The 18,812-nt window shown below is 39.7% G+C and overlaps 1 long non-coding RNA gene across 1 annotated transcript in view; it reads left to right on the top strand.

Annotated features, from left to right (window-relative positions):
- Positions 1–18,812, top strand: part of LOC133222726 (uncharacterized) — a 231,971-nt gene that overhangs the window by 121,241 nt on the left and 91,918 nt on the right. The window lies entirely within an intron of this gene.

Here is an 18,812-nt window from a genome sequence, read left to right as displayed (position 1 = left end):
CTATAGGATAATCAAATAATTGTTACACTCCAGTTGCCTAAATCAGTTGTTTAGGCATCTATCTTTGATTTGCAGTAGGGATGCATAACATACCTTTTCCTGGTGCATGCATTTGCGTTATCCAATAGCCAAACCCCCAGTCCAAGGCAGGGGAAATTGAACATATGGCTAAGTGATTTTTTGGATGTGGGCCACAAGTGAAAGAACAAAAAAGTAGTGTTTTGTTTCTCTCTTTGGTGAGAACCATATATAACAGAGGCAATGCTTTTCAAAAATGGATAGCTTAGTCCTCCAGTGCATGAGAAAATGGTGTCAGAAAAAGTGGTATCATTTACAAAATATACATGTGCGTATACTGTTGCAAGAACAGAAGTGGAAAAAGTAATACTCAGTATTGAAAAAGAAAACTAACAAGTAAATGAGGCCTAAAGGTTGAGGAAATTCTGCTCTGTTTTGATTCCATATTACACAAAAAAGTTGCCAAATAGGTTTGGTATTTGATTAGTGTGTGTGGAACAATGTCATGGTCTGAAGTTGTTAATGTAGCCTAACTTCTGATTGCATTGAAGAACACATCTGACAGTGAAGGCTGTGGGAACAAAGGGATTAATTTATACCTGGTTTCCCACCTGTGCAGATCTGTTGGCTCTATTGACGTAATGGGTTTATGCTGCCATAATCAAGCTCCAAGGCTTGAAAATGCATATTTCAGTAGGTAGATCCAGATGTATTTTTCAAAGACCCAAAAGTGGGAGCTGTTTTTCTCAGAACAGAGATCTGTTCACTCTGCAGACTGCCAGATAGCACACAGCAGTGGGTTTCAACCTTTGGGCAAAGTAATACATGTAACACAGCTGAGAAGTTTATTGTTGGTAAATTTGCTCTCAGGGGCTTGGAGGTGCATCTCTGTTGGAAAATTTTAGGACTTCACAAGTCAGGAAAAACTGAAAACCACTGGTTCAAAGTCAAACAAAGTTAGCTTGGGAACCAGAGGCAATCTACCGATGATTACATAGTGCTTTGCTTTGTCCCAGCGCTTGTCAGGAAAAATATGGTCATTGCAAGAGCTAGATTATTTGAAAATAGCCCAGGAAGAGAGATAATTCTACTTAAAATACTGAAAAAAATAAAGGCAAAAACTAAAGGGGAATTTGTGCTTCCTAGTGGTAGAGAAACCACATTTTTAATGTGTAAAAGTTGTCATAGCTGCTTTGGCTTTAATGAAGCAGTGATAATTACCATGTATGTGGCATTTTCCTCCTTTTATCTTCAGAACAATGCTCATATTTCCCAGGGCTCTGAATTTTCAGTCTTTTCTCTCCCTAAATCAATCTGTAAAATTCTTTTGTCTGAACTGCAGATTAGTTGCTGTTTATCAGACCCTTACAAGAGCCAAGGCTGGCAAAGCAAACACAGAGCAAATTTGAAAACAGGGCAGAAAAAGTTTATGGAGGAGTGAGTTAACTTTCCCCAACATCTCAAACAATATCTGTGTAAGAGATGGGGTTGGAAAGAAATCCCTGTGCTCCAGGTGAGCCAGAACCTAAGAAACATGCAATGAAATAGAAAAGTTTGGCTTTGCTCAGGTCACAAGAACAATGAAGTACCAGATATTTGCTGTACCTCACAGGGGGCATTAGAAATTTCACCCTTAGAAGATCTCCTCTAAGGGTTCCATGTGCATCTTGGAGACACAGCACCTACGTTGTTAATTTGGAATGTGGCTTGCATTTATCCTAGCATTTTGTTAAGGAAACCTCCCTTTAGAAATGGTTGTGAAAAACAAGCTTTACTGTGAAGGCTAGTAAACATCACAAAGTAATTAATTCCAAACAGCCTTCACTTCAGACACACACCCCCCACCCCCACCCCCCCCACCCCCCCGGGTTTATAGACTTTAGCAAATAACTAACAAAACTCAACCCATTAATCTTCTTTTTTTTTGGTATGCAGCCTTCTGTCTGTTCGTCCCATTCCTTCTTTTTCTTCACTTCTTTTGTCGAATTGCCTACCCCATCTTGACTTTACACCTGAAACATCTCAAGCTGTGTTTGCCATGCTCGTAGACACCTAAAGGTGATGAGAAGCAGATCTAAAGGTAATGAGATCTGCATGGTACTCGTGGGTGGCTTTGCTATGGATTGCAATAAAATACTATGCTCTGTGGCCACTTGAGGGAGCTGCTATGAAGTATGTGGAGGAACCGGAACAAATTTGGCTTTCTCTGTAGGGGTGCAGGAGATGTATAGAGATCCCGTATAGGACCCTGAGTTTTTAAAGATGCTTGTAGTTATTTAAAATATTCCACACAGATCCAGTTGTTTGGGTTTTTTTTTCCCCTAAAGTTACACTTATTATCTCTATAGGGCTCTGAATTATGCCACATATTCTACAAAACCTATAACGAGTAGTGTCCCTCAGGGGTTGTTGTTGGGCCCAAACCTGTTCATCATCTTTGTCAGCTGCATGGAGAGTGGGATTGAGTGCACCCCCAGCAAATTTCATGGTGACACCAAGCTGTGTGGTTTCATTGATATGCTGGAGGGAAGAAATGCATCCGTAGGGATTTTAACACGCTTGAGAAGTAGCCAATGCCAACTTCACAAAGTTCAGCAAAGTGAAGTGCAAGGTCTTACACCTGAGTTGGGGCAATCCCAGATACAGCCACAGGTTGGGCAGAGAAGAGATTCAGAGCAGCCCTGCAGAGAAGGATTTGGTAGATGAGAAAATGAACATGAGCCGGCTGCAGTGTGCACTTGCAGCCCAGAAAGCCATCGTATCCTGGGCTGCATCAAAAGGAGTGTGACCAGCAGGTCGAAGGAGGTGATCCTGCCCTTCTACCCTGTTCTCATGAGATCCCACTTGCAGTAATGTATACAGTTCTGGTGTCCTCAACATAGAAAGGACATGGAAGGTTCTTCACTGTAAGGGTGGTCAGGCATTGGCATAGGTTGCCCAAGGAAGTTGTGAATGCTCTATTCTTGGCAGTGTTCAAGGCCAGGCTGGACAAAGCCTTGAGCAGCATGGTCTAGTGTGAGGCATCCCTGCCCATGGCAGGGGGGTTGGAACTGTATGATTTTAAGGTCCCATTCAGTGATGTTATGAAACCAGCATGCTTCTTACTGATACCTGCTTTGGATTTTATCTGAAGCTAAATACATATCTGGTTTAAATATCTGAGCAAATTGGATCAAAAGGCTAAGCTACATTCCTGACCCCAAAACTGAAAGATTTGTAATAGTGTATGGGAAAAGAAGATTGTTGACTCTTTAACTGTGTTATCCCACTTGAAAAAAGTAACCTCACCATATAATTTAAACATTCAGTTAGACCAAATCTAGTTCAGTGTTGTCTGCTTGCAAACTAGGATGATGACTATGGTAGTAGATATAATGGCAAATACTAAAGATTATTTGAGTATTCAAACCCTGAAAATTGTTACAGGTAGTGTGGAGGCTCCAGCGCTGAGGCAAACCTGTGTGTGTTATTAGGCACTGATCACAAGGTAAAAAGAACGTGTCAGTGGTTATGTGGGGTAAGAACAAAAATGCAGCTAACCAAAAAATATGAACACAATGTTGGCCTGAGAGTACTTTTCTCAGAGTTCATGGCAAGCACTCAGGTAATAAGCAAATTAGATGTGAAATGAGTGTGTAAGGTTCTTGCTATTTTAGGCAATTTGAGTTTGGGAATTTAGATGGATAAATATTCTTATTTTTTTCTATTTCAAAAGATGTTTGAGGTTGGATGAACACGAGCCTGGGGCACCCTGAATGAACACTGAATGTGCTTAAAGAAGCTTGATGAAACTACATTTACTTGTCCATGCCCGTAGTGATCTGGCATTAGTGTTGCTGGTCCCATAACTTGCTTGTTTTTTCTAGATTAAATAGAACCCTTTAAATTGGCAACTCAGAAACTAACAAACTGAGATAGCAGAGAGGTCCTTCTGGAGTATGAGATTTCACAGTACTAATCTGTAGTGCTTTGCAGAACTCGAAAGGAAGATTACAGAGGGAGCATCACTTCTGTTACCTATTGTTCCTTGGATTCTACTTAAAAGTTTCCAAAATGATATTTCTTGAAGGAATTTAATTTTTATAGCAAATTTAATTCTAAAACTTTACATCTTTTGAATACGCAATTTATAGACCTGTCTATTTACTGAAGTACTTTGATTTTTAGAATGACCAGCTTGTGGGAGACTGTCAATGGGAAACCTAGTAGGAATTCTTTTGTTGTCGCTGTTTTTCTTGCAACTGGAAGATGTTTGCTTTCCTTTATGTGGCCCCTGTGTAGACTGAATCCTCCGTGACACCCTATGTTCTGCCTTCCAGAAGGGTACAAGAAAAGATTCATGTAAGTCCAAGAACATGGACTGAGGTTATGCAGCAGCCAAGGGCACCTACATTGTTTTGAAGGGTTATGGAGGGTTTTGTTTGTTTGGGGGTGTGCAAGAAAAATAACATTTCTTTATGTGATTAGCAAGTATGATAAAATGACAGCAACAATTCAAAAAATGTGTAGCAGTAGTTCCTTATTTCTGTAAACAGCTCCATTGGAATGTTTACCAATATCCTATACTCCCATTTGCATTCATATGAAAATTGATAGAAAATAATGCTGTGGTTGGAAATAAGCAGGTCATCTGTGAGCTGTCTTCATGAGGAAAAGGCCAGTGCTGACTTACCATCAGGACCATGCCCATCGATGACACGGTTATAGGGGGGAAACACATGGCTGTTATCCGTGCTGTCCACATTCTATGGATTAATGTGAGATTTCATGCTCAGCAGTTGTGCCACATGTTTTATAGGCGTTAAACTCACCATGCAAAACTTCCTACGGTTTTTCATAGCTTTGCTGCAGGATGTTCTTGGGCTTAATTAATACACAAGAGGATGGTTTATTCCCTGCAAAATATGTGCCACTAACATCTCTGACATGGTGGAGATGTGACTAACATCAGTGACAGTTGCTCGAGGCTACATTTAACCTTGTGCACTCAAGCTGAAAAATAATTAATAAAATACTCCCAAGTGTTATGTTTTTCCCTACCCCCAACTCAACATCTTAATGAAAAGAGGGTAGGTACACAGAGAGCAGCTCTGTTTGTAGTCAATTTGCCTTTCTTTGCGACATTTCTCACTGAAAAATGCTTGTAATCTCAGACTAAAACACCAGCAGTGATATCACCAAATTAATCCCAGACCTCATTTGCGTAAGAACTCTATTCTTCTTTAAATTGCAAGCTTTGCTATTGCTTACTTCTTGCTCTTTATCCAATGCCTAGCATAAATAGGACACTTGTCCCAGGTGGAGCCTTAGGCATTATGGTGAAAGAGATAATAATTATAATAATTGTATATGGACTATATTCAGGAAGCCTAAATTCCATACAAGTCCAGTCAAAGGAGAGAGCCTATCATCTATAAAAGTGATTAGAAGGGTCCAAGTGTCATGACAAGAGGGAAACACTAGAATTAAGAATTGACATGGGATTGTAATTTTAATTAGTCTAGTTATTGCTGTTGCAGGAAAAATAAAAAATATTCAAATTTGAAATAAAAAGTGATGAATTATAATAATGGTGCAAAATGCAGATTGATTTCCCCTCTTCCAACCCCCCCCCCCAAACTCTAGAGAAATTTTTGATACTTGTAGAAATGTCAAATTTAGCAAATAGTCACAAATTCTACTAAGGATCAGCAAAAAGCAATGGTGTTTTTTTTTTCTGTTTAAAAATAACCACATTTCTGTGCCACTTCAAATATAAAAATGAAAGAGAGAAGAAAAGGAGCAAAACCTGCATATAAAAGCCATAATTTTAACAGCACTCATTACAGTCTTTATATAAAGGTAAGAGCCTCCTTTTTCCATTAGACAAAGATGTTTCAAAAACCCACAGTTACGTTTTTTCATAGTTTTGGTATAAATGTTCACAAAAAGGTACATTGTCATGAATTTTTTACTTTGGAAAAAAATCTCTTCTGGAATTTACAAAAAAGAAAATGTGGGTGGAAACAGAAACCACAGGCTGTTGTGAAAGACTATTGTACCACTGAAATCATATGCAGGGGTAGAAAGTAGCTGGGGTATTATTCTCTATTTCAAATTAACAACCACGTTGGCTGATAACTGAAATCTGCCATCCTGCATCAAGCATCTTGTATTTTATAATGTTAGTTTGAGAACTGGGACACTCACGTTATCTTTCTAGCATTTCCATCTTAAATTCCTGAGTATGAAATCTCACTCTTTGCTTGAAAGAGCCAAGGGAGGTTGTTCAAATCTCTAAGTGAGGTTTCTGTAACCCATCACAGATAATCTGGAGGTTTCACCCTTAAATCCTTCCTTAAACTAAATTGCTAAAGCGAGATGGTGTGAGTACTCCCCTGAGTTCAGCTATGAAGAAGATATTTTGATGCAGCTGTCAAGCAAGATCATCACAGCAAGGGGAGATGCCTTGATTTGTTATAATATGTTGTGGTTCATACTAAATAGCAGCTATCACTAATGACCATAAAAATAAGGTAAGACTTTTTCAATGTGTATGCTGTCCTGCTGTGTGATACCAGAAAGTGTTTGTGCTGACACAGTTATGAATGTAAAAACAGGAGCAAAACAAGAATGAAAAGGCTTCGCAGTAAACCAGAAGTTGGAAGAACTGCACCAGAAGTTGCAATCAGGTTTGGCCTGATTCTATAGGGTTGTTCATACCTCTTTCTTAATGTGGAAGAAGGAGTAAATTCAGCCCAATAAGTCAGAGGTTGCTATTTGATTCAATAAACTTAGTGCTCTAATCTTTGCACATCATGACTTATTTTAGAGCAATTTAAACAGGAAATGAGGTCTGAGGGTATTGCAATTAGACGAAGATATTGCATATGCCTGTTTGGAGAGGTCAGAGTGCATGAATGTGGTAAGGAGGTACACCATCAGCAATTATCATCCGAAGAGAGAGAAAATTGAGCTCCAGATTTACTATCAGAGTAAGAAGAAGGATAAGGAAGAGAAGTGAGCGACAGCACAAGTAGTGAAAGCAGAGTCAGAGAAGAGGACAGCATACTCATATTAGCACTGGCTTCATGGGTTACCCTACAGATTTAAATTCATTAAGTCATGACCATTGAAAACAACCGAAATTGTGAGTATTTAAGTGAACGCTAGAGTGTTTTTAGCTACTGCTAACTCCCAGAGACATCCCCTGGATGCTTGCAACTGTTGTATGTCTCTGTGGTTAAAGAAACAAACAAACAAGCCTGACAAATGTTGAATAGCTCATGTGTTATTTGCGGTGGAACAAATAAAAGCAGAGTGATGCCTAAGGGGAATTTAGGTTGAAAACTGATAGAAAAGGAAGCTGTTGAATACGAAATGCAGCACAACTTAGGAAGGTATTCAGAGGACTTAGAACTGCTCAACGAATTAGAACAGGTGAAAAGAAGAGGATATTGCCTCTTCCCTTCAATTACTAAAGAAAACAATTGCAGAAAGAGACCTTTTTCTGCATGGTCTGGTATAAAACTGCACAGAGTGTTCCTCATCTGGAAGGTGTAACTCTGCTTTGATGTATTCATTCCTGTCCCCAGCTCTCAACAGCTTACTAAATGACCCTGTGCTTCAGTGACTTCACTTGTAGATGTGTACTGGCTATATCCTCTGCAGCATCCTCAGTGAAGGATCATTCTGTAAACAGGGCAGCAAAATGCACCAGTGGTGAGAGACAGAATGAAGCCTTTGCAATATGAAGCAAAGACTGAGAGCATTGCCTGACATGGACTGAGGATATGGCAGCATAAGCCGTGCCACTACCACGGTGTGGGTGCCAGTGTAGTTCTCTGGCACTCTTTCATGGGTTCCCTAAGGTAGCTCAGTGCTCAGCTCCTGCTGAAGGTGGTCTGAGAAACCTACCAACAGTATGACTTAAGGTTAAAACTGGTTTTAGAGGTAACTGAAACAGAGCCTGTTGGAAGGGAAGAATGCTTGAAAATAAGAAAGCCTTTTCCAGAACTGAAACTTAACTTGCGGATGGATAGTTTTCAGTCTCCCCCTGAATTGGCAGTAATTTTGCAAATAATTCTAGGTAAATGTGGTGGAAAACATTTGTGTTGCCAATGTGAGGGGCAGGATTTTCTTGACTAAAAAAGGAGTGGAGAGAATCAGCTCAAATGTAGATACTTACTGTGTTGGCATGTAAATTTGGTCAAATGAATCCTGAGCTCAGTGTTTTGAAATAGCAACGATGATGTGTGAAGTCTCCAGGTTCCTAAGCTTAGACTTTTTATATGCTTGTTGTGGTTTCCTTGCACTTAGGTCATACATAGCTAACCTCTTCTCTGCCCCAGGCTAGGCTAGGAATCTCCTGCAAAATAAAGTGTGAGTTCTTATTGTAGTCACCTGAGGCCAAGAGTTGGATAAAGTAAAAAACACTTTACTCAGCCAAACACTGAGAGATTTTGCAATATAAGCATGAGATCTGACAGTGCTGAAATGCTGGCTTCACTTCAGTTCTGCTTCGCTGCATCTTCATCACTTGCTTGCCTCCCACACTTAATTCAGATGTAATCTTGGAAACAGCCACATTTTACCTTAGCGAATAAAGATGACACGCTGCCTCGTTCTCCCTCTTTCTGATTCTGCCTTCTATTGATTTATTAAACCCCTGAATTTTGATGATAAACCATTTTTGATCATGCTTCTCTGACGGGGCATTTATCACACATAGATCGTGTTGATGTTGATCTGTGCCTTCTCTGGGAGAGCAGCGCTTGTGGGTTTTCTTGCTCACATTTATGCTTGTTCGTAAGCTGTTCTGACATAAACAACATCATGCCTAAATTTATTGGCGTGATTTTCATGGGCGTTTGGTGGTGTTCCCCCTTAGCCCCTCCTTCCTGAGTTTTGTCATTCTCTGGATGGGTGATGCTTGAGGTATGAGTCACAGAAATTAAACAGTATTAGTGCATTCTTTAGTGCTTTTGAACAGATCACACTTAATAGAACAATAATGCATTATGTTGTGTATTGTTCCATAGGCTAATTACCTAATCAGATAATGTCAGGGAAGCAAACTTGTAGCAGATATTAATTATCAATGCATGGACTAGTAGCAGATGGTAGTATTTGCAGTGGAGAATAAGTTGATGGTTCAGTGGATTAATTAAAGCTTACACATCTTCATGCCCTCCACTCAAAACACAGCGTAATAATAACTGTGTGCTTTTTTAAAAAGGAAAACAATGTTCAGCTGTGGTTCTTTAACTGATTAGGTTTTCCTGCAAGTAGTAGCAGCAAAAGGAATAGTTGATTTCCCCAAAATAATTATAGTGGTCTACATTTGCCTCAGGAGTGCTCGGTATGGGTTTAAAATGAGTATTTATTGTAAAGCATATCAACAGCTCTGGGAACAAGGACTAGGTGTAGCTGTGTGCTTTTGTTTTCAGCTATTGGGCTGTAGAATACTGCTCCACTTGCTTTGTCTGTTAACCAAATTAATCTACATTACTTTTCCTTGCATCTCTCCCTGAACTGTACAAGAACACTGGGGTATCTTCCTTATAGATTTTAGATGATGTGAACTATCTCAGCACAAAAATAAAAGGGGGAGAAGGGGGATGCAACTTTCATCTAGCCAAAATCTACTTAAAAACCATTTTAACTCGGATCTGATAGATATGGCAAACTTCCACCAGAAATCTGACAGACATTGAACTGCTCTCCTTGTCAGTGTGTTAAGTGCAAATACTACTCAGCAGTTCTTTGTCTACTCTGAGTACCATAACTTTCCTCGGGGATGACACACAGAGCTGTGGTGTTCCCAGGAACTTTTGGAGCCTGGTAGAAAAGTCAGCTAGAGCCCTCTCATGCCATACTGGTGAGGGAGGGCATTTGCCAATGCTGCAGCTGTGAACGAAACATCACTGCATCAGTGAGGAGGTCCAAGGGGAAAGGAATATCAGAGCAGTTTCCAACACCCAAATACCAGGGAGAAAGCTATGTGCAAACCAGAATGATAGAAGAGCAACCATTTAAACAAAAAGGACTATGGCAGGAAATATCTTACTTCTGTTGGAGCCAGGTTTGCTGTGACAAATTGGTTAGGACTGTGAGAGAGAGGCATGCTATCACATGATCTATTCATAAAGGAAGGAAAAGCAATAACTTCTCTGACACTAATGAGGTATAAAATATCTCACCTGACAGCCACCAACACATACAAGTCTTGATTTTTCTCTCGGCAATATGAGCATAGTTTAGATTTTATTATCTCCTGCTGGCTGTAAACTTCATGGGAGAGACAAAACAGAGACACTAGACTCCCTCTGTAAGTTATATAAATTAGTTTATAGATGCAACAGTTGAGTTTATTGTCAGTTTTTGAACTTTTGACAGTGAATATCTGATTTGGTAAGCAATAAACTCACGGTACCTGGCACTTTTATGCACACATCTCAACTTTTGTCACTGCTGTTTTTGCATTGATCACATCTGGAATCTAGTACGTTGGTTTTCTGCAAGCCCAAATCTCCCATTCAGAGATACCAGGGTAAATCAAGGATAACTTTACTGAGGGTTATAATACACTACTAGCAAACGGTTGAAAGGATTAGATAATTTTGCCTAAAATTAATTCTATCTTTATTTGCATAATCTCTGGCTATAAAACCTCATCAGTAGGAAAAAAATCAGTTTTCCCCTACAGTCCAGAAGAAGTCCACACAGAAATACTTTTCTTCTTTAAAAAAAATATATTAATAATCTTTTAATTCTTTTTTCATTTTTTTATTTGCTGGGAAGTCACTCTAGAAATGAAGGTTGGATTTTTCTAAGTGGCTTTTCTGTCTCTCTTGCCACTTCAAAAGACTTCTTGATTAATTAGCAAGATTTCAATTTCCACACCATGTTTAATATTAAAACAAACAAACAAAAAAACCCCAAAACAAAACTAAAACTGATCAAATAATGAACAAAAACAACTACCATTTGGAAGAGGCATTAACCAGATTTCTCCCTTTTATTGTTTCATCTGTGGAAAGTATCCTCTGTGTCCTCTGTTGGTACATGGCAAAGTGTATGCCTTTTTCCTTGATTCTAGGTATGTGAAGAGACCCCATCCTGCATATATAGATCTGCCCCTCTATCTTCTGGCAAACTGGAAAGTTCAATAGCTCTGAGTTACTAAGGGCCATTATGAACCTTAAAATTTGAAAGAGATACATAAAGGACCGAAGTCTCGACAGTTTCATGTCCTATGGCCAGATTGCTTGGAAAATATTCATAGTTAAAGGGAGCAGGAGTTATTACCATTGTATTCTGAACCCTTATTGCACCCATTTCTGGGCAACGCTCTCCAGCTGTGAGAGTGTTAGTTTGATTAGTTGACTCTACTTTTATTTTCCCATCCTATGAACAGAACTAGTCTTACAAAATCAATCCCAGCAAGACTTGGTGGCAGTTTCCTGCTGACTCCCTGGCGTTTCATGACTGCCTTGAGGCTAAAGCTTCTTGATGTGGATACATCCAGTGTTAGGCTTTAATTTTAATATACTGTTTCTCAGAAGTTCATTCAATATCTTTCTCATAGCTTTTGCCAGACACAAAGCATGTTTCCACAGTAACAAACAGAGCAACGTAATTGCCCCTGCACCCTGTCATAAATCCTTCAGGTGGTGATTTTTAAAATGTGGACAGCATAAAGACTTGGACAACTTTGCTGTTTCAAAGTAAACTTGCAGATTTTGGACTGTCAGCCAAGACATTTCCCACTGAGTTTAACTCAGCTGGATATGTGAATATGTCTCTGAGATAACTCACATGCCAGTTTTTATGTTGCTGTTATGTTTGTGTATATCCTTACTCTTTGCTATGGTTATACCAGTGGGTCAACTATCATCAGACCTTGTGTGGGACTGGTTGAACTGCTGGCTGTTTTTTTTTTTGCTGTCATGAGCCCCAGCAAGAAAAGAGGGCAGTCAAAGGGCAGCTTTTTGCCAGCTGGGAGGCCAAGGTAGCAGTCAGTTCAGGGAGAGGAAGGGTTGTAGACTTACCGAGCTCCTCCATATGTTATGATGAGATTCAGTGCTGCACGTTCCCATTTAAAGAGGTGTTTGAATGACACAGTTCCCCTCACTCACCCATTTGCTGCAAGCAGCCAGCAAAAATGTTCATGACTTTTCAAACAGGTGTCATTAAATATTAGAAAATAAGGCTGAATTTCATTAAAGATTAGCAAATAAGGCTGAACAGGCCCTTGGCTTGAGTTCATCCTGCTCAGCACAACCTCTTTGTGAGCTTCCCTCACCACTACCTCTGTTTCGGATGGCTATTTCTCTGCCCTGCTTCAGTGGAGCACCAGCTGTGGAGAGTCCCCAGCCTTTCTAGGTGACTTATTAGAGAATTTACCCATAAGCAAAAGCAAAGTAGGGTTTGGGTTTTTTTCCCCTGCTAGCACCTTCCATAAATCTTCTTTCTGCAGCTGAATTAAAACCACTGGGTTGACAGATTACTGTGTATATTTGTGCCAAAGACAGTGTGTGAAGCTTCCAGCAGGCTGCATAAAAATTGGCCACTTCAGAATCAGCTTCCACAAGGCCCATCTCAATCTTTGCTGTTGAGCTCCTGTAACAACCCAGTTAAGACATGTAACACTCAACTGGGAATCCACTGTATCTCTGCCAAGCAGCTGTATGTCATTCTGTCAGCGCTGGATTCATGGAGGCATAGGATGGTGATTTGTCCAGTTTCAAAGGCAAGAGTACTGCTGGCAGTACTGCAGGGGAGCACAATATTCCAGTCTTAGTCTTTCTTAGGTATCTCTCTGTTATACACAGCTGCTACATCGGCCTCTCCTTCAACCCTCCTTTCTGTGCAATAGGAGATGAATGGGCTGGGGAAAGATGCTCCATCTAAGGATTTGATATCAGTGTGAAAATATATATTGGAATAGCATTAAGCCTAATTTTAAGTATATTAACCTGTCTCCTGCCCTGATTACTAAAATTCTGTCTGGATGAGTAGAAGTGTTCGTACCAAACAGCTACATGAAAAGCACATAGAGTAACAAGAACAAGAAATATATGCTGGTAATCCATTTAAATGCAAATAGCTAGCTATTTGACCTGAGATGGAAAAGTTGAAATAGATTCAATATTAAATTCATAGATCAAACTATCAACACAGCAGTTAAAAAAAATATATATATGTACATATGCTTCCTTCAGCAAACTATTTCAAAGTTAAATCCAATCAGTTTCAGCTACTGCAAAGAGAAAGCAGACTGTTTCTTATTAGATTTAAGTAGGGTACAACACTTAGGTACATGAACGTGTTTTCTCTGTTTGAATCCCATGATTTTCTCCTGCTTCCAAAAGAAAACCCCAACCTCATAACAGGGCTGTAAAAAGGATGACATCATTTAATTGATAAATGAAGTTTTTAAAGTGCTGTTTCCAAAATTAAGTTCTCAGGAATAATGAGCTGAACTTAAAAATCACAAGGTTAGTTGGTTGTTGTTGTTTAATACTTATATTATCTTTTGGGTTGTTTCCTGTACTTTTGATTAAAAAAAATACTATTCTTCATAACCCTGAAAAGTGGAATTTATTTTTCACCAGAGGGTGAAATTATTTCATAGTCAGCAACTACACTGCAGCTTTAAGGAAAAGAATTAAATGTTCTGACTAGCTACAAATAAAATTCCATAAAGATATTCTCACTTGGCTTTTCAGATGGCCAAAGAAGCTATTGGCCAATATATGTTCAAGATCTCATTTCAGAAATATTTGTAATTGGTTTGGACAATTATATATAACAATCTATTTATTTATTTATTTTTAGCTTGTTTCAAATCTGCTATTGGATGGGGCTGTTCAGCCTGGAGAAGAGAAGGCTGCGTGGTGACCTCTTAGCAGCCTTCCAGTATCTGAAGGGGGGCTATAGGGATGCTGGGGAGAGACTCTTCATTATGGGCTGTAGTGATAGGACAAGAGGTAATGGGTTGAAACTTAAACAGGGGAAGTTTAGATTGTATATAAGGAGGAAGTTATTTACTGTGAGGGTGGTGAGGCACTGGAATGGGTTGCCCAAGGAAGCTTTGAATGCTCCATCCCTAGTGGTGTTCAAGGCCAGATTGAACAGAGCCTTGGGTGAGATGGTTTAGAGCGAGGTGTCCCTGCCCATGGCAGGGGGTTTGGAACTTCATGATCTTAAGGTCCTTTCCAACCCTAAATATTCTATGATTCTCTAAAGAAATCTGAAATTTGAGTTAGTTTCTGTTTAGGCTTTAGTGTAGCTCAGATCTAAGGAAAAAAATTGTAACCTAACCTAGTCACTTTGTAAACTAATTCTAGATTTGTGATTTCTGCTCTTGTGAATTCTTGCAATGAATTTCATTGCAGCTGGGTATGGGAAAAAGTATTAGGTACACAATAGTTTAGCAGCAATCTTGCATGCCTTTGACAGACAAGTTTGTAATTTCTCTTGGATGCTGTCTGTAGTTGTTGCCTGTTCCCTGCAAGTGATCCTCTAGGCTCAGCTTCTGGTACCCTTTTTCACTGGAGGTTGGAGTCATCTTCCATCTTAGGGACAGAGATTTTCCAAATTCAGACTGTCTGGACACTCTATCTGATTGCAGTCTGGATGGGATTATTAGGGGCAAAATTACCTAAAATTAGGGGCATCTTTCTCTACTACAGACTCAACTACACACCTCTCACCATTACTTTTGCTGCCTTCCAGCAAGGCAAAGTTGCTCCTGTGGAGGGGAAATAATGAGCATCACTGACATGCTGTCCAGAATCCATTTCAGTGTCTCTTCCTTTCTGTAAAGGAAAAAAGTCATGCAAGTATTTCACTTGGGTATGTGAGTACATCTGGTGAAGTAAATTAGGATATAATTCTTTTGCCATAGCTCTGTTTGTATGTTCAAAAGTGGGTGGTTGGATGCCAGGAAAAAAGATTCAATGCAAGTAGGTTCTATTATTGCAAATATAACTTGTTGGCAAGAAGTTTTCCTGAAGTTCTCCTCACAGCTGACTCTTGTCTTTGGTAACAGTGTAGATACACAGACACTTTCTAGTTTATAAAAAATACACCAATAAAGCATTCTTAGCACTAATGTAATTTCTGTACCCCTGGGGATAACATGAATATCAATTTGTATTTTTACTGGATCACTATTTAAGGATATCTGAACTTTTCATTGCAGACCGTGAAATGCTTTTCTTGATAACAGATCTAAGTATATTTTCTCTATTAATCTCATTGTTACTTTTAAATGGATTACTTAGGGCTGGGAAGAGGATCCTTTAGCAGAATAATCATCTGGTATAAATGAGAGTAGCTGAAAAATCACAGCAGGCGCATTATTGGTAAAATTCCTGTGATCTTGAATGCAATGCACTTGCCCTTATACACTGGGATGTCATCATCAAGGGTTTTATGCATGCTCAGATTTCTCCTGCTTAAACACCTTTGAGTCCTCTCCTTTCTTGCTATGATTACGGAATATTTCACTTGTACTTATCCAATGAGCCATGCTCCCACTTGCTGTGGTTACAGCCCCATTTCCAAGGGTAGGTGGTAAGTGCAGTTAGGAAAGAAGCATTGTTCTCCCATCTTAACATCTCCCAAAAATGTATCTTAGTTTTGCCCCATAGAGGTACCAGTCCAATGACTATGGGTCACAGGATCTTATACCATTCTTCATGAACTCTTTCTGTAATACATGTCCAGTTTCATTTGTTTGTTGCAATGGATGTTTCAGCCTGCCTTTACCTGTTTTTACTTGGCAGACTTTTTTGCTCATTGCCAATACTGCAAAACCCCCAGTATCAGCAGGAATACATACATTTTATAAACAGCTTCCCTCACTAAATTAAGTCCTGCCAATTTGTAGTTCACACAAAACCTGTGTTATTAAAATAAATGTACAGCATCTTTCACACTTTGTTTTTAAAAGCAAACTCCACAGAACTCTTGGTACGTTAGATTTCAGCATCCCCCAATGTGGTGAGCAGAGCTCTGAGATTAGACCAGAGCATTATGCTCTGGATTAAGTCTTTGGAGGTTAGAATAGCAGAATATGGATTTTCTAGGGACCATGTGGTGCGTAAGTTCCCCCACTTCTAAGGGGAGTTGGCAAGTTCAGTTAGAAAAACAGCTTGATTCAACCTGCTGAGCCTCTCACAGTGGGGTCTCTGCAACCCTGATTAGACTGCTGCTGCTACACAAGTTGTAATAATAGAGCTTGGCTGTATCTACCTTTCTACTGCTGTCTGTAGTGAAGTGCATCTTTTGGGTGTGGATGCTGCTTGGGTAAGACTGAGGGATGAGTGGTGTATTGTGTTAAATAGCAATATCCTCTCAGCTGTGTGCCAGCTGGAGTGAACTGTGGAAATAAAGTTCTCTTAGCAAGCCTCTCCATCCTTGATCCCTCTCCTGGTATAAAGTCTTCTTTTTGTTAATTTGCTATATGCCTTTTCTTCTGAAATATCTTTTAAGTAGCATCTAATAATCATACTTTTCTACATTTTATGAGAGTTATCTCCAGACTTTCAATGACCAAGAATGCAGAGTACAAATGCCAACATACACCAGCCTAGCAATTGCTTCAAGCTAGCTACTTAGGACAAAACTTCATTTCCTGAAACACTGAGCACAGAAAAGATAGATCTTTTGGATTGTAAACAGTGAAGTTGTCTAGGGGTAGACATAAGTCTAATCAGTCTACTTGTGTTGACAACTTTGGAGCCATTTGGATTCACACCAGCTGAGCATCCAGCCCACAGCGATGGCTATGGTAGAATGGACTATTTATTAATTATTTGGTCACCTGTAAAGGTGACAACTACCTAACTAAACAGCAGGAAGAACACAAAGACAACAGCACGGGAAAACTGACACATTTATGTCTCAGGGAAGTCCACTGAGGAAAATGTTGTCTTTACAACTAAGCTTACGGAAAGGGACCTATGCACTGTCTGCCTTTACAGTGGAAGTGCTGTTGTGAAAGGAGAAAAGTGTATGTCAGAAAGTCTTGCTTCTATCTAAAGATTTCCATATTATCAGCTGCCAGACAACAAATCACCATTCCCGCTTTCTTGCTAAGAGCTTTCATCCCTCAGGAAAAAGCTTCCCTCCCTCTTGCCTCTAGAGAAAGCATCTCTGATACGCTTTTCCTGCCAGCTTCGTACCAAAACATCTCTAGGGTCCATTAACATCTGGAGTTTGAATGGGTACACAGGGTGTTTCAGTAGCAAGTTTTTTAAGGTGAAGAAGCAGAACTTCTGTGTTGTATCTTTAGGAAATATACTGCTAGCTGAATCATTGCAGATGCCACATTCAAAAGAAACTGTGGATTTCAGAATGGATATTTTTACAGCATTATGATTCAAAGTAGCACATTGCTCTCCAAGTACAAAAAAAAAGTCTACAGAACATGAAGAGCTTTCATAACTAATGATTTAATCATTGGGTTTTGACTAGCTTTTTTATTAATGCAGACATTATTACTCTGGACATGTTGCTAGGTGTTTCTTTGGCCTTTGATCTGCATGACTAACCCCTGTTAGCCCTGACATCTTTTGAACTTTCAATTCAAATGTTAATTTGGGGAAGGAGGGAGTCATGAGCAGGAGGGACAAGGGAGAAAGTAAGAGACAAGCATTTCCTCATGTATGCAGCACTGCAGCTGTATTATCCCAGCCCTTCAGGCTGAGCACACAAATCCCCCATGGGGGTACAAATGCACTATATATATATATATGTTGCTACATATACGAATAAGACTTGAGCAGCTCAATATACCTAATATTTGTGGGTTGCTTTATCCTTTTCTCTTATCACATTTCCTGTACTTGCAGGTAAAATTGCCTAGTGAAGTAATGACTACAGACAAAAAGATATCCACTAGTTTGGGGTTATCAGACTCAGCAATCTGTGCTGTGATTAGTGCAGCTCAGCATGACAGCACTTGCTCCTCACCCGCTCATGGCTGTCTCCCTCTTTCGAGGCTGTGCTGGTATATGTTTCAGTACAGGAGCAGGTTTTGTTTGTGGATATCAAGGCAAAAAAGGCAGAGAGCACTTCAGCCTTCCCCGTGTCAGCCATCACTATGCCATGTCTATTCAGCAGAAGACACAACTTTTCCTAGAAGTTCTTTTGGAATTATCATATCTGTTGAATCCCTTCTTGTTGTTCTGGACTGACTTTTCTCATTTTATCTCCTGCTGTGCTTTGGATTCTTTTTAACCATGTGAAAGCAATTCTTTCATGTTCCTGTTGCCTGTCTGTTTTTCCCCACTTCTCCAGTGTTCTCTTTTTGTAGTTCATCTCAGTAGCTTGTAAAGAAGGCCCCTCCTTCGGCAAGAAGGTCTTCTGCAGAAATTCCCAGGCTTCCTGGAGAATGAAATGAGCTCTTGAGCTCTTGGTAAGTTTTCTGCAGAAGTCAGCCAGCAAGCCTTTTCCTGATATGGCTGTTTCACAGCTAATTCCCTTCAGATGTTGAACAGAGATGTGGGAATACTGGACAACATTTAGCAGTCTGGGGGCACACCTTCTCCATTGTATGCATGCTCTTCATTCTGTTCCCTTCAAATTCACCCCTGATCTCTTTTCTTCTCCATGTCTTTGCTGTTTTCATAAAATGTGTGAACACGTTTATTTAGCACTCACACCTGTGAAGGAGTTTACTTGAACTCGATTTGATCAGGGTGATTTATTTAAGACCTGTTTTCAGAGCAAAAAATATCATACAAGTATCATGTCTACCAGCTCCACAGCCTGCCTTGACCATGTGTATCAGATAAGTC

The sequence above is a fragment of the Neopsephotus bourkii genome, unplaced genomic scaffold (assembly GCF_033783945.1).
Source record: "Neopsephotus bourkii isolate Nb327-2 ecotype Australia unplaced genomic scaffold, CSIRO-AGI_Nbou_v1 NB_1615, whole genome shotgun sequence".
Classification (NCBI taxonomy): Eukaryota; Metazoa; Chordata; class Aves; order Psittaciformes; family Psittacidae; genus Neopsephotus; species Neopsephotus bourkii.
Note: the sequence above shows the minus strand (reverse complement) of the source record. Positions and strands in the feature narration are given on the sequence as shown.